We start from the raw sequence: 14,397 nt of genomic DNA on the forward strand, positions 1-14,397 counted from the left end.
TCAACACAGGCTTTTAGGAACAATTATTATGAAAAAGGAATAGAAGGATAAACAGAAATTGCGACAAGAACCAGAGCCCATTTTTTTCTCCAGCAGAGAGTTTCACAACCAATTCCAGGAGATCTCCCTCTTTTGAAGTTATCACCTCAGACTGTGGAACTTGTAACACAGATTCTACTGGAATTGATGTGACAGCAACTGCCAACTGAAAAGCCACAGAGCTTATAAAGGGCTTCTTAGGGACAGTTTTTCCAGGGAGCAAGATTTCTAGTTGGGATTGGTTGCATTTCAATCCCTGAGCTGGAACATGCTCAGACAATGCCTGGATTTTGTGCTCAGGGACTGGTTGATTTTGAGCTCAGGGATTTCCTAGGTTAATGCTTAGTTGGTCAAGGATAGAGTGACTTTCTTTGGCTCTGCTGTAAGGACAGAGTCTATTTCTTTCACTGTCTCTTTTGTAAACTTTGACTCTTGTTTCATAGAAGAGGTGTTTCTTTCACTGACCCTGGTTTCAGTTAAAATGTGTATTTCTTTGGCTAGGGATTCAAGGTCAGGGTGAGTTTTTGAGGTTCTTGCTTAATGGTCATAGTGTTTCTATTTCAGTGCCTCTGGTTTCAGGGTCCAGGGGGGTATTCCTTGACTGGTCCATTTGCTCAGAGCTTCATAAATTTGTTTTTCCCCATGAGTTTACTGGTGCAAACATGAAAACAGACATTATATTCCTTGTGCAAACTGTTGTCACAGTTAATTTCTCTACAGAATAAATAGGGTTGTATTTTGGATAATAATTTTACCCAAACTTTTATAATAAATGTACTTCCTTCTTTTCATACTCATGACAATTGCAATTTGCAAAGGCTTCAACAGATTGATTGCACACAAATATTTACATCTATAAAATACAAAACATTAGCATCCTGACAATATTCATAGGGTTTCACTGCAGTTTCATTTTTTCTCAAGATTTTGATACATACAAAAGGATATACACATTGACTATTTTCATATGGTTTTTATCCAGTATGTGTTTTTTATGTATTTGTAGATGACTGCGACTTGCAAAGACTTTATCAGTCTTATTACATTCATAGTGTGTGGCAATGTTTTGATTTTGCTTTAACAAAGAAAGTTTTCCTAAAAATGAGAGCTAGTCATTCTAGTGACACATACAGGCCAGGCACTGATGGCACTTTAAATCCAAACACTTGGGAGACAGAGGCAGATGGGGTCTGTGAGTTTGAGACCACCCTGTGATACAATCAATCTAAAAGAGAAGCAGAGCCAAGTGGTGATAGCCACAAGTTAATCCCAGCACTAGGGGAGTGGAGACAGGGATGAATGTGACTGTGTGAAGAGAGAATGTATGGAGCAAAGAGACAGAAATTCAGGAATAAGTCTGAGGTTTAAAAGAGAAGGCATTCAGTGTGAGGATTATAGTACACAGGATACCCCATTTGTTCTGAGTATTTGTAGAGGTAAGAACTCATGTTTGTTTGCACTATTTCTCTGATCTTTCAGATTTAGCCTCATACATGACTCAGGAATTTTATTACTCAGAAATATCAGAATTCTGCCATCAATAGGGTTTTCCTCTAGTATGTTTTCTTTTATATATTTGAAGTCTACTGTGCTGAGCAAAGATTTTACCACATTGAGTACATATGTAGGGTTTCTCTCCAGGATGTGTTCTTTTATGCATTTGAAGATTCCTGGAGCATGCAAAAGCTCTACCACACTGATTATATTCATAGGGTTTCATCCAGTATGTGTTCTTTCATGTACTCGAAGATGACTGTGCTGAGCAAAGGCTTTACCACACTGAGTACATTCATAGGGCTTCTCTCCAGTATGTGTTCTTTTATGTCTTTGAAGATTACTGTGATATGTGAAGGTTTTACCACACTGAGTACATTCATAGGGCTTCTCTCCAGTATGTGTTCTTTTATGCACTTGAAGATAACTGTGCTAAGCAAAGGCTTTACCACACTGAGTACATTCATAGGGCTTCTCTCCAGTATGTGTTCTTTTATGCACTTGAAGACTACTGTGATGAGCAAAGGCTTTACCACACTGGATACATCCATAGGGTTTCTCTCCAGTATGTGTTCTTTTATGCACTTGAAGATAACTGTGCTGAGCAAAGGCTTTACCACACTGAGTACATTCATAGGGCTTCTCTCCAGTATGAGTTCTTTTATGCACTTGAAGAGCACTGTGCTGAGCAAAGGCTTTACCACACTGGATACATTCATAGGGTTTCTCTCCAGTGTGTGTTCTTCTATGCCTTTGAAGATGGCTTTGCTGAGCAAAGGCTTTACCACACTGAGTACATTCATAGGGCTTCTCTCCAGTATGTGTTCTTTTATGTATTTGAAGAGTACTTTGATATGTGAAGGCTTTACCACACTGAGTACATTCATAGGGTTTCTCTCCAGTATGTGTTCTTTTATGCACTTGAAGATGACTGTGCTGAGCAAAGGCTTTACCACACTGAGTACATTCATAGGGTTTCTCTCCAGTATGACTTCTTTTATGCACTTGAAGATAACTGTGCCGAGCAAAGGCTTTACCACACTGAATACATCCATATGGTTTCTCTCCAGTGTGTGTCCTTTTATGACTTTGAAGATGACTCTGACAAGCAAAGGATTTACCACACTGATGACATCCATTATGTTTATGTCTGGCATGTGTGTTTTGATGCATTTGAAGATGACTGTGGCATAGGTAGGCTTTACCACATTGATTACATTCATGGAGTTTCCCTCCAGTCTGTGTTCTTTCATGACTTGGATGCTGATTGTCATATACAAAGTATTCACGACATTGAATATATGCAGAAGGATTCTCTCCCTTTGAACTTCTTTCATGCCTGTAAGGATAATTGACACGTTTAAAAGCTTTACTACCAGGAAAGGAGAGGAGGCTGGGAGTCCAGGGAAGCAGCTGTTCCTCGGGCAGCATCAAGTAAACAGGCCGGCTTCCCGGCCTGTCCTCCAGTGCCTGCAGATCACCTGGGACCTGCACAGAGCTCCCAATCCCGGTGGGAGCCAAGCACCCCAGACTCCAGATCTTCTCTCCCACCAACGAGACCAGGAAAGGAGAGGAGGCTGGGAGTCCAGGGAAGCAGCTGTTCCTCGGGCAGCATCAGGTAAACAGGCCGGCTTCCCAGCCTGTGCTCCAGTGCCTGCAGATCACCTGGGACCTGCACAGAGCTCCAAATCCCGGCGGGAGCCAAGCACCCCAGACTCCAGATCTTCTCTCCCACCAACGAGACCAGGAAAGGAGAGGAGACTGGGAGTCCAGGGAAGCAGCTGTTCCTCGGGCAGCATCAGGTAAACAGGCCGGCTTCCAGGCCTGTGCTCCAGTGCCTGCAGATCGCCTGGGACCTGCACAGAGCTCCCAATCCCTGCGGGAGCCAAGCACCCCAGACTCCAGATCTTCGCTCCCACAAATGAGACCAGGAAAGGAGAGGAGGCTGTGAGTCCAGGGAAGCAGCTGTTCCTCGGGCAGCATCAGGTAAACAGGCCGGCTTCCAGGCCTGTGCTCCAGTGCCTGCAGATCGCCTGGGACCTGCACAGAGCTCCCAATCCCGGCGGGAGCCAAGCACCCAGACCCCAAGTCTTCTCTCCCACCAACGAGACCAGGAAACCAGAGGACCCAGGGAGACCAGGACCAGCATTCGGATAAGGAATAGAAGAACCACCAGATTATTGAACTTGCTAGCACCCACCAAAAGGGAACTCTGGTCCCCAGACCAGTAAGGGGCTCTTTCTGCACCCACTAGAAGAAGAGATGGGAAAGAGACAATACAAAAACACAGTCAGCAACCGAAAAACAAATATGACACCGCCAGATTCTAGAGACTCCACACCAGCAAGACCCCAACATTCCAATGCAGACGAAGCAGAAGAGAATGACCTTAAAAGCACTTTCATGAAAATGATAGAGGCCCTAAAAGAGGATATAGGAAAATCCCTCAAAGAAATGGAAGAAAAAACAAACCAAAAAATGCAAGAAATGGAAGAAAAAACAAACCAAAAAATGCAAGAATTGGATGAAAAAACAAACCAAAAAAGGCAGGAAATGGAAGAAGAAATGAAGCAAAAAATGAAAGAAATGGAAGAAAAAACAAAGCAAAAAATGCAAGAATTGGAAGAAGAATCATACCAAAATAGGCAGGAAATGGAAGAAGAAGCAAAGCAAAAAATGCAAGAAATGGTAGAAAAAACAAAGCAAAAAATGAAAAAAATGGAAGAAGAAACAAACCAAAAACGGCAGGAAATGGAAGAAGAAACAAAGCACAAAATGCAAGATATGGAACAAAAAGCAAACCAAAAAATGCAAGAAATGAAAGAAAGGAAAAAACAAAAAATTCATAAAAGGCAACAAACGGATGAACAGATAAACAGAAAATTGCAAGAAGCAATGCAAACACTGCAAGGGTTGAAAACTGAAATAGAGTCATTAAAAAAAACACAATCTGAAGAAAGGCAGAAAATAGAAAAGCTGGACAAACAGTCAGGCACTACCAATACAAGCATTACCAACAGAATAGAAGAGATGGAAGAGAGAATCTCAAGTGTTGAAGATACGCTAGGAGAAATGGATTTATCAACCAAAGAAAACCTTAAATCCAACAAATCCTTAACACAAAACATCCAGGAAATATGGGACACCATGAAAAGACCAAACCTAAGAATAATAGGTATAGAAGAAGGAGAAGAAATCCACCTCAAAGGGGCAGAAGGCATATTCAACAAAATCATAGAAGAAAACTTCCTCAAGCTTAAGAAAGACATGCCAATGAAGGTACAAGAAGCCTACAGAACACCAAATAGAGTGGACCACAAAAAAAAATCCCTCGCCACATAATAATCAAGACCCCAAACATACAGAATAAAGAAAGAATATTAAGAGCAGCTAAGGAAAAAGGTCAAGTAACATATAAAGGCAGACCTATCAGAATTACACCTGATTTCTCCATGGAAACGCTGAAAGCCAGAAGGTCCTGGATAGATATTCTACCTACACTAAGAGACCATGGATGCCAGCCCAGACTACTATACCCGGCAAAGCTCTCAATCACTATAGATGGAGAAAACAAGATATTCCATGACAAAACTAGATTCAAGCAATATGTGTCCACTAACCCAGCCCTACAGAAAATTTTGGAAGGAAAACTCCAACCCAAGTAAGCTAACTACAACCAGAAAAACATAAGCATTAGAGAATCTCTCTCTACCAACAGCCAAAAGAACAAAGGGGTGAAATTCCACACATAATTCCACCAACAACAACCATCGCAAATCGAAGAAGGATGAGCAATCATTGGTCATTAATATCCCTCAATGTTAATGGCCTTAACTCACCCATAAAAAGACAGACTGGCAGATTGGATTCGAAGACAGAACCCTTCCTTCTGCTGCATACAAGAAACACACCTCACCCTTAAAGACAGACATTACCTGAGAGTTAAAGGTTGGGAAAAAAATTTTCAATCAAATGTACCCAAGTAACAAGCAGGGGTAGCAATCCTAATATCTAACAAACTAGACTTTAAAATAAAATCAATCAAAAGAGATGAAGGAGGTCATTACATACTCATCACAGGTGAAACCCACCAAGATGAAGTGTCTATCCTGAACATCTATGCCCCAAATACAAAGGCATTCACATTCGTTAAACAAACATTATTAGAACTTAAATCTCATCTAAAGCCCCACACAGTTATAGTGGGAGATTTCAACACACCACTCTCACCACTAGACAGGAATACCAAACAGAAACTCAACAAAGAAGCAAAAGGTCTAATAGAAGTAATGACCCAACTGGGATTAACAGATATCTATAGAACATTTCATCCACATAAAAAAGAATATACCTTCTTCTCACCACCACATGGAACCGTCTCAAAAATCGACCACATACTTGGCAACATATCAAACCTCAGCAGCTAAAAAAAAATTGGAATAACTCCATGCATCTTATCAGACCACCATGCTTTAAAATTAGAATTCAACAACAACACAAGTTGCAGAAAACCTACAACCTCATGGTAATTGAATAATGCTCAACTGCACCATCCCTGGGTCAAAGAGGAAATAAAAAAGAAATTAAAGACTTCCTCGAATTCAATGAGAATGAAGACACAACATACCCAAACCTATGGGACACTTTGAAAGCAGTGCTACGGGGAAGTTCATAGCGCTAAGTGCTCACATGAAGAAACAGGAGAACAGTTATACCAGAGAATTAACATCACAGCTGAAAGCTCTAGAACACAAAGAAGCACACTCCCCAGGAGGAGTAGATGCCAGGAAATAATCAAATTGAGGGCTGAAATCAATAAAGTAGAAACCAGGAAAACAATACAAAGAATCAATGCAACGAAGAGTTGTTTCTTTGAGAAAATCAACAAGATAGACAAACCTTTGTCCAAACTTACCAAACAGCAGAGAGTGAACACGCAAATTAACAAAATTAGAAATGAAAAGGGGGACATAACAACAGACTCTGAGGAAATCCAGAGAATCATTAGGTCATACTTTGAAAACCTGTACTCCACAAAATTTGAAAATTTAAAGGAAATGGATGACTTCCTGGACAGCTATCAATTGCCAAAATTAAATCAAGAACAGATAAGCAATTTAAATAGACCTATAACCCCTATGGAAATAGAAGCTGTCATCAAAAGTCTCCCAACCAAAAAAAGCCCAGGTCCAGATGGCCTCACTGCAGAATTCTACCAGAAATTCAAAGAACAGCTTATACCAATTCTTCTCAAAGTGTTCCACACAATAGAAGCAGAAGGGTCTTTGCCAAACTCTTTCTATGAGGCTTCAATAACCTTGATCCCCAAGCCACACAAAGATACAACTAAGAAAGAGAACTTCAGACCAATATCCCTCATGAACATTGATGCAAAAATACTCAATAAAATACTGGCAAATCGGATCCAAGAACACATCAAAACAATCATTCACCACGATCAAGTAGGTTTCATCCCAGGGATGCAGGGATGGTTCAACATACGAAAATCCATCAACATAATCCACCATATAAACAAGCTGAAAAACAAAAATCACATGATCATCTCACTAGATGCTGAAAAAGCCTTTGACAAAATCCAACACCCCTTCATGATAAAGGTCTTGGAGAGATCTGGGATAACAGGGACATACTTAAACATAATAAAAGCTATATACAGTAAACCAACAGCCAACATCAAACTAAATGGACAGAAACTCAACGCAATTCCTCTAAAATCAGGAACAAAACAAGGCTGTCCACTCTCTCCATACCTTTTCAACATGGTACTTGAAGTTCTAGCTATTGCCATACGACAACAAAGGGGGATCAAGGGGATACAAATTGGGAAGGAAGAGGTCAAACTTTCACTGTTTGCAGACGATATGATAGTTTACATCAATGACCCAAAGAACTCTACCAAGGAACTCTTACAGCTGATTAACACCTTCAGCAAAGTGGCAGGCTACAAGATCAACTCAAGAAAATCAGTAGCCCTACTATATACAGATGATAAAAGGGCTGAAAGAGAAATCAGAGAAACATCACCCTTTACAATTGCCACGAACAACATAAAATACCTTGGGGTAATGCTAACCAAACAAGTGAAAGACCTGTATCGTAAGAACTTTGAATCTTTAAAGAAAGAAATTAAAGAAGCCCTCAGAAAATGGAAAGATCTCCCATGCTCTTGGATAGGTAGGATCAATGTAGTAAAAATGGCAATCCTGCCAAAAGCAATCTACAGATTCAATGCAATCCCCATTAAAATCCCAGCACAATTCTTCACAGACCTTGAAAGAACAATAATCAATTTTGTATGGAAAAACAAAAGACCCAGGATAGCCAAAACAACCCTGTTCAACAAGGCAACGTCCGGAGGCATCACCATCCCTGACCTCAAGCTCTATTATAGAGCTATAGTCCTGAAAACAGCTTGGTATTGGCACAAAAATAGACAGGTAGACCAATGGAATCAAATTGAAAATCCGGGTATTAACCCACACACGTACGAACATCTGATCTTTGACAAAGAAGCTAAAAATATACAATGGAATAAAGAAAGCATCTTCAACAAATGGTGCTGGCATAATTGGAGACTGGCATGTAGAAGAATGCAGATCGATCCATGTTTATCGCCATGCACAAAACTTAAGTCCAAATGGATCAAAGACCTCAACATAAATCCAGCCACACTGAACCTCTTAGAAGAGAAAGTGGGTGGTACCCTTGAACGAATTGGTACAGGAGACAGCTTCCTGAACATAACACCAGTAGCACAGACAGTGAGATCAACAATTAATAAATGGGACCTACTGAAACTGAGAAGCTTCTGTAAAGCAAAGGACACAGTCAGCAAGACAAAAAGGCAGCCCACAGAATGGGAAAAAATATTCACTAATCCCACATCTGACAGAGGGTTGATCTCCAAAATTTACAAAGAACTCAAGAAGCAAGTCTCCAAAACACCAAAGGACCCTATTAAAAAGTGGGCTGCAGAACTAAATAGAGAGTTTTCAATAGAGGAGTCTAAAATGGCTGAGAGGCACTTGAGAAAGTGCTCAACATCCTTAGCCATCCGGGAAATACAAATCAAAACAACTCTCAGATACCATCACACTCCTGTCAGAATGGATAAAATCAAAAACACCAATGACAATTTATGCTGGAGAGGATGTGGTGAAAGGGGGACACTCCTCCATTGCTGGTGGGAGTGCCAACTGGTTCAGCCACTTTGGAAATCAGTATGGAGATTCCTCAGAAAAATGGGAATAAACCTACCACAAGACCCAGCAACTCCACTCTTAGGCATATATCCAAAAGATGCCCATTCATACAACAAAGATGTCTGTTCCACTATGTTCATAGCAGATTTATGTGTAATTGCCAGAACTTGGAAGCAACCTAGATGTCCCTCACCTGAAGAGTGGATAGAGAAAATGTGGTACATCTACACAATGGAGTACTATTCAGCAGAAAAAAATAATGGAATCATGAGATTCGCAGGCAAATGGATGACACTAGAAGAAACCATCCTGAGTGAGGTAACCCAGTCACAAAAAGAGAAACATGGCATGTACTCTCTCATATATGGATTTTAGACATAGATCTGGGGAGTGCCAGCCTTCAATCCTATGGCCAGAGAGTCTGGGAAACAGAAACTTTATTTAGTGGCTGATCGAAGAAGAGGCAGACTCCCTTGGTTAAGTACTGAGCTGAACTCAAGAAAGCCAGTAACAGAGAGGGAGGACTGATGATCAAAGGGATTAAGACTGGGCTGGTTTAACCCCCAGAAACAGCTGACCAGACAAAGGTTAACTCTTGAATCCCAGGCATCAGCCTGGGAAGCCAGCATGGGACTGATCAAGACCCCCTGAATCTGGGTGTCAGTGAGGAGGCCTAGGGAATCTATTGAGCCTTGGGCAGCAGATCAGTACCCATCCCAAGTATACACACGGACTTTGGACTCCCATAGAACAATGTGAGGTGCACTCTCACCCTGAACTCTTGGGGAAGGGTCTAGGCCCTGCCCTATATGAAATGACAGACTATGCACACCCCCATGGAGGGCCTCACCCTCCCTGGGGAAATGAGGGGATAACAGGGGGGGAGGGCTCGGGAGGAAGGGAGGGAATGGGAGAGGGTCCTGGAACTGACTTGTGAAGCAACCTTGTTTCTTATCTAAATTTAAACTGGAAAATAAAAAAAAAGCTTTACTATATTCATGACCTCTTATGGGGAGTGGACTGGGGATGTACTAGGGGGAAAGAGGGGTGGGAGGATGCAAGGGGGCAAGAGGAGGGGTGGGAGAGAGAACTGGGTTTGGAATGTAAAATGAACTCATGATTTAAAAAATTTAAAAACTTAAATATTTATAACTATGAATTAATTTTACAATTTTGTCTAATTTTAAAAACTAATCAGGTATTAAGCTCATTTCACTTTGTTTACATTCATGGTGTTCCCCTTCATTAAGGATTGTTTTCCATATTTGAAGATCCCTCTCATGCTAAGAAACTCAATTGCCTGGTTTACAATTACTGTGTAATTTTCTCTATGAATATTTTTTCCTAATTGTGGAGAACAAAGACAATTCATACATTTATGGCATTTTTTGCATTGATAAATTTTTCTCTATTGTGACTCAAACTACATTTACAAGATGAACCAAGACAATGGGAAATATTTACACATTGCTTGTACACATAGGGCTTTTCTGCAGTATAAAAATGAAGCTGGAAAACCAAGCACTTGTAAATTTAAATCATGCTCAACAATTCTGCTAAACACACAGTCTACTACATATCTTCTAATTGTTCTGAGATGGAGAGAAGTTCATTGTTCCTTTTCATGTCCCTGTGTTTACATGGTTTGCATTTTGAGTGCCATAAGATTTACCTACTAAAGGAAGAATAAGAAATAAAAAGGTTTCCACAGTGAAATAATGGATTTTGTCTTTGTGTTCTTCATGGACATAAGGTACAGGGATTAAGGATTTACATGTCCACTCCAAACTAAAACCATGATTCAAACTATCTATCTGACTGTACTTAGCAAAATTGGAATATCTATGTGAGAAACAATAGCTTTACTATGAACTATTTGCTGATGAGAATGTGTTGGAAATATACTTATCACCTTTTCAATGTGTATAACTTCTGTAATATGAGTGGTATGAAACTACATGGATTTGCAATTATCATCAACACACGTCTGATGGAGCTATGGCTCATATGGTGTTAAGGAAGTCATATCTTGTCTTCCTTTCCAAAAGAGGACTTGCAAACAATGCACTTACTACCTGAAAAGGTATATGATCTCATGACAATTTAATGATAGTCACTGCACTTTAGGTTGTGATTATGTACACTGCTGCTTTTCTTTGCAACTTCCATATACATTAAAGTATCTTCAGAGGCAAATTTATATCAGCAAAAACATGAAAATTACCTTGCATGCCTTTGAGAACGTTGGTGATGTTCTTTGATATTATCATCTTCCCATTTGTAGCCTAAAATATAGCACCAAAAATGTATGATATGTTATTGAAAATTGCTTGAAATTTAACTGTCTTCAGTGATCCTTAGAAACATGACTGATTTATTTCCTTGGTCTTCTTCATTCTCACTCAAAATTACAAAAGATCATCAATAACCAAGAAACAGTTGTCCCCTTATTATGAAGAGTGATAGAAAATACACAGAATTACCTATAGCCTTGAGGTTCATATAGGTCTCCAGCATCACATCTTTGTAAAGATTCTTCTGTGAAGGATCTAGCAAAGCCCACTCTTCCTGAGTGAAGTTGATATGCAAATCTTGAGAGGTTACTGCATACTACAATATGCCATACATGTATAAAACAAAAAAGCATGATAAAGACAACACTGTAAATGTATACTTCTTCCACAATATACTCATATAATGATGCACTTTCCCATACTTAGTCTATGACAAAGATATTATATTTAAGTCACTTAAGAAGGAGCTTGATGGGGTTTAACATCTATTATTTCTGAATGCTCAGAATGGTATATTATATCGCAAGAGAAATACCTATTAACAGACACAGAGAGACATGCAAACAGATCAACAGACTGAGTCTACATCAGAGAAATTGTGTGAATAATTCCTTACTATAAACTCTTGAGCAAGCTGGGTATATTGACTCATTCCTTTAGTCCTAACACTCAGAAGGAAAGAGATAGGTATATCTGCCTATCAGGTGAAGGCTCACCTAGTCTGCCAAATCAGTTATAGGACAGCAAGTGGTAAATATTAAGAACCTATCTCCCATTCAAACATCAATGAAATTAACAATAAAGACAGGAAGAACTGAGAGGTGTATTTTTTCTGAAGTTCATATAAGAAGTTATGCATTCACTCCTGTTCTGTTTCCATCTTCAAGAAACCTGAAGTGCTCCAGTTTTAATTGTAATTTTAATAAACATTACATACATAAATGCATAAAAACTTAAATCACACACTGACTCTCACAGAGGTTGATCATGGTAGACTTCAATACCCCACTCTCACCAATGGGCAGGTCATCTCTGGCATCCTACATCGTGACTGACTGTGCCTGTTTCCCAGAATCCTCCTTGACCTCCTAGTCCCACCTCTCTTACTTCCCTATTGGCCAACTGTGCTTTATTCATTAACCAGAGAGAGAGACAGACACACAGAAGGACTTCCCCCATCAACAGTAGCCTCAGGCTCTGGATGCTATGCACCTGTCCCCTGGTGCACTAAGTGCTGAAACTTGTTAGATATCAGTCCTGTGTCACTTCCCCACAGCCTGGACCTGGCTCCTGCTAGCTATAGGATGCCACCCCATGGGGGAACCCTGTCCCTGCCAGTCCTGCCCAAGGGTTAGCAGCTCCACTGCCCACATATCTGCCCCCTAACTCCTTTGAATGGCTCCCAGGCTTCTGGCCACTACATCCCCTTCCCCTCTGAGAGCACAAAGAGTACCCCCAGAGCTTGAGCCCCCTGAGGAGGACTAGCTCTGAAGTGATGGTCTCCTCCTGCAGGCCCTCTTCAGGAAATCAAGTGCCTTTAGCATAATATGCAGCTGTGTCTTTTTATTTACTTTACCTCTTTAACTCAGTGAAAGATAGGTGGTCCCTTTGATGGCTCCCCCTGCTCAGATCATGAAGTTTAGATGCTGATGCTGTTTTTTTTTCTTTTCAGACTTTCATTTTCCCTCATTTGGATTCAAGAGAAAAGTTTCAGAAGTTGTTTACAAACTAGGGAACAAACAGTTCATTAGGCAACACATGTCTGCAGAAGATTGGGTGTGAGAACTGAAACACAATTCTTCTGGAAAAGTTGGACAGTTCATTTTTTAACACCTGAATCTAGAGGGTTGATTCTTTAGAGTGACAAAATTACCCATTGTTTTTATGTGCAAATTTCTTGTTGAGAATCCTTTGTCTTAGATCTGAGTTTTAGCCTAGTCTCTTGATCAATCATTGGTTAGCTTAAATGCATTGCTATGATATCTGGTATGTCTTAAACAAAGTTAGAGACCTGAGAAGGGTACAACAATGCACTACTGCACATGTGTAATCCTTTGGACATGCAAAGAGGAATGTCCTATCATTTGAAAAATACCATTATATAATGTTTTAACTACACTCAGCTCTTAGTAATCAGCTCTTCTTGGAACCCATTTCATTTTCATTTGTGTGCTTCTAAAAGTAAAATGTCCTGAGGTTTTTGGAAATATGATATTTTGCCTAAATTTGAAATATGAAAAGCACACTTTGATTTTGATACTAGAAAATGCAATTAAAATGACATTTTTCTATCATTTATGTTAGAGTTCTACAGTTCATGGCATGCTTGTATTTTGGACAGTTAGCATAAATGGAACTTATTTTGGCAATGTAACAGAAAATATTTTTATGTTTATTAAATTATATTTAGGATTTTTTGTTAGTAACAGCAAGCAAGTTAAGAATGAAAAAATATGATAATTTAAATAATGAAAAGAAAATAAGGAACATTGGGGGGTAGTTATGCTTTATAATACCAAAGTATAACTCCTTCTGAAAAATATTTCCCATAATGTGTTACTTTAATAACCTGCCTGCCTCTTCAGAAGGAAGAGAGTGGGAAAAGTCAGAGCTTGTCTCTTAAATGACATTTTGTATCTGCAGGCAGGGGCAGGGCCACGGTTTACATGGATGCTAACAATGGTAGCACAGGAGGCAGAAGGAGGAAGATTGCTGTGAGTTTGAGGCCAGTCTATACAAATGAGTTCTTGGCTAGCCAGGGACAAATAGTGAGACCCTGCCTCAAGAACAAAATTGAGAAACTAACCAAGAAACACAAATATTAAGCAAATTCCCTTGGTCATGCTAACTCTGAATTGGAACACTGATCTGTGTGTTTTCAATTATATCACTAAATTAACTCAGTTCCATGGATTCATAAATATTTTGTATTCTAGTGTCACATGAAATTTCTAAAAATTTGTTCATCTGTCTTTACTCAGAGTTAACTTTGTTGTAAACTTTAATATCCCATGAAAATGATGAAAAATGGTGCACACATTTCATTTGGTAGTGTATAAATTAGCTGTGCTTTCTTAATCTCAAATAGGGTGCATTATTCCCCAAAGAGTTACAATTTAAACAACCTTCTCCAGGCTTTCTTCTCTTAACAGTTCCTAACTTGTCTTACCTATTTCTGAAGAGAGGCATCAAAAATTGTGGATTGATTTCTCATGTGACTTTCTACATGTTATATTTTAAGTTTGTGCATAAGTCAATTTTTGGGTGTCACATAGAAGGTGCTTGGTGTATTGATAAGAAGGTTTCATTTGTTACCTATAGTGAGGACTGTCCTTATGATCTTAATA

General features: G+C 39.6%; 1 pseudogene; it reads right to left on the bottom strand.

The window, feature by feature from the left end:
- Positions 1 to 992: 992 nt before the first annotated feature.
- On the bottom strand, positions 993 to 13,960 carry LOC106022721 (annotated as a pseudogene).
- Positions 13,961 to 14,397: the final 437 nt, after the last annotated feature.

This window comes from Mesocricetus auratus, unplaced genomic scaffold (assembly GCF_017639785.1).
Source record: "Mesocricetus auratus isolate SY011 unplaced genomic scaffold, BCM_Maur_2.0 Super-Scaffold_100066, whole genome shotgun sequence".
NCBI lineage: Eukaryota > Metazoa > Chordata > Mammalia > Rodentia > Cricetidae > Mesocricetus > Mesocricetus auratus.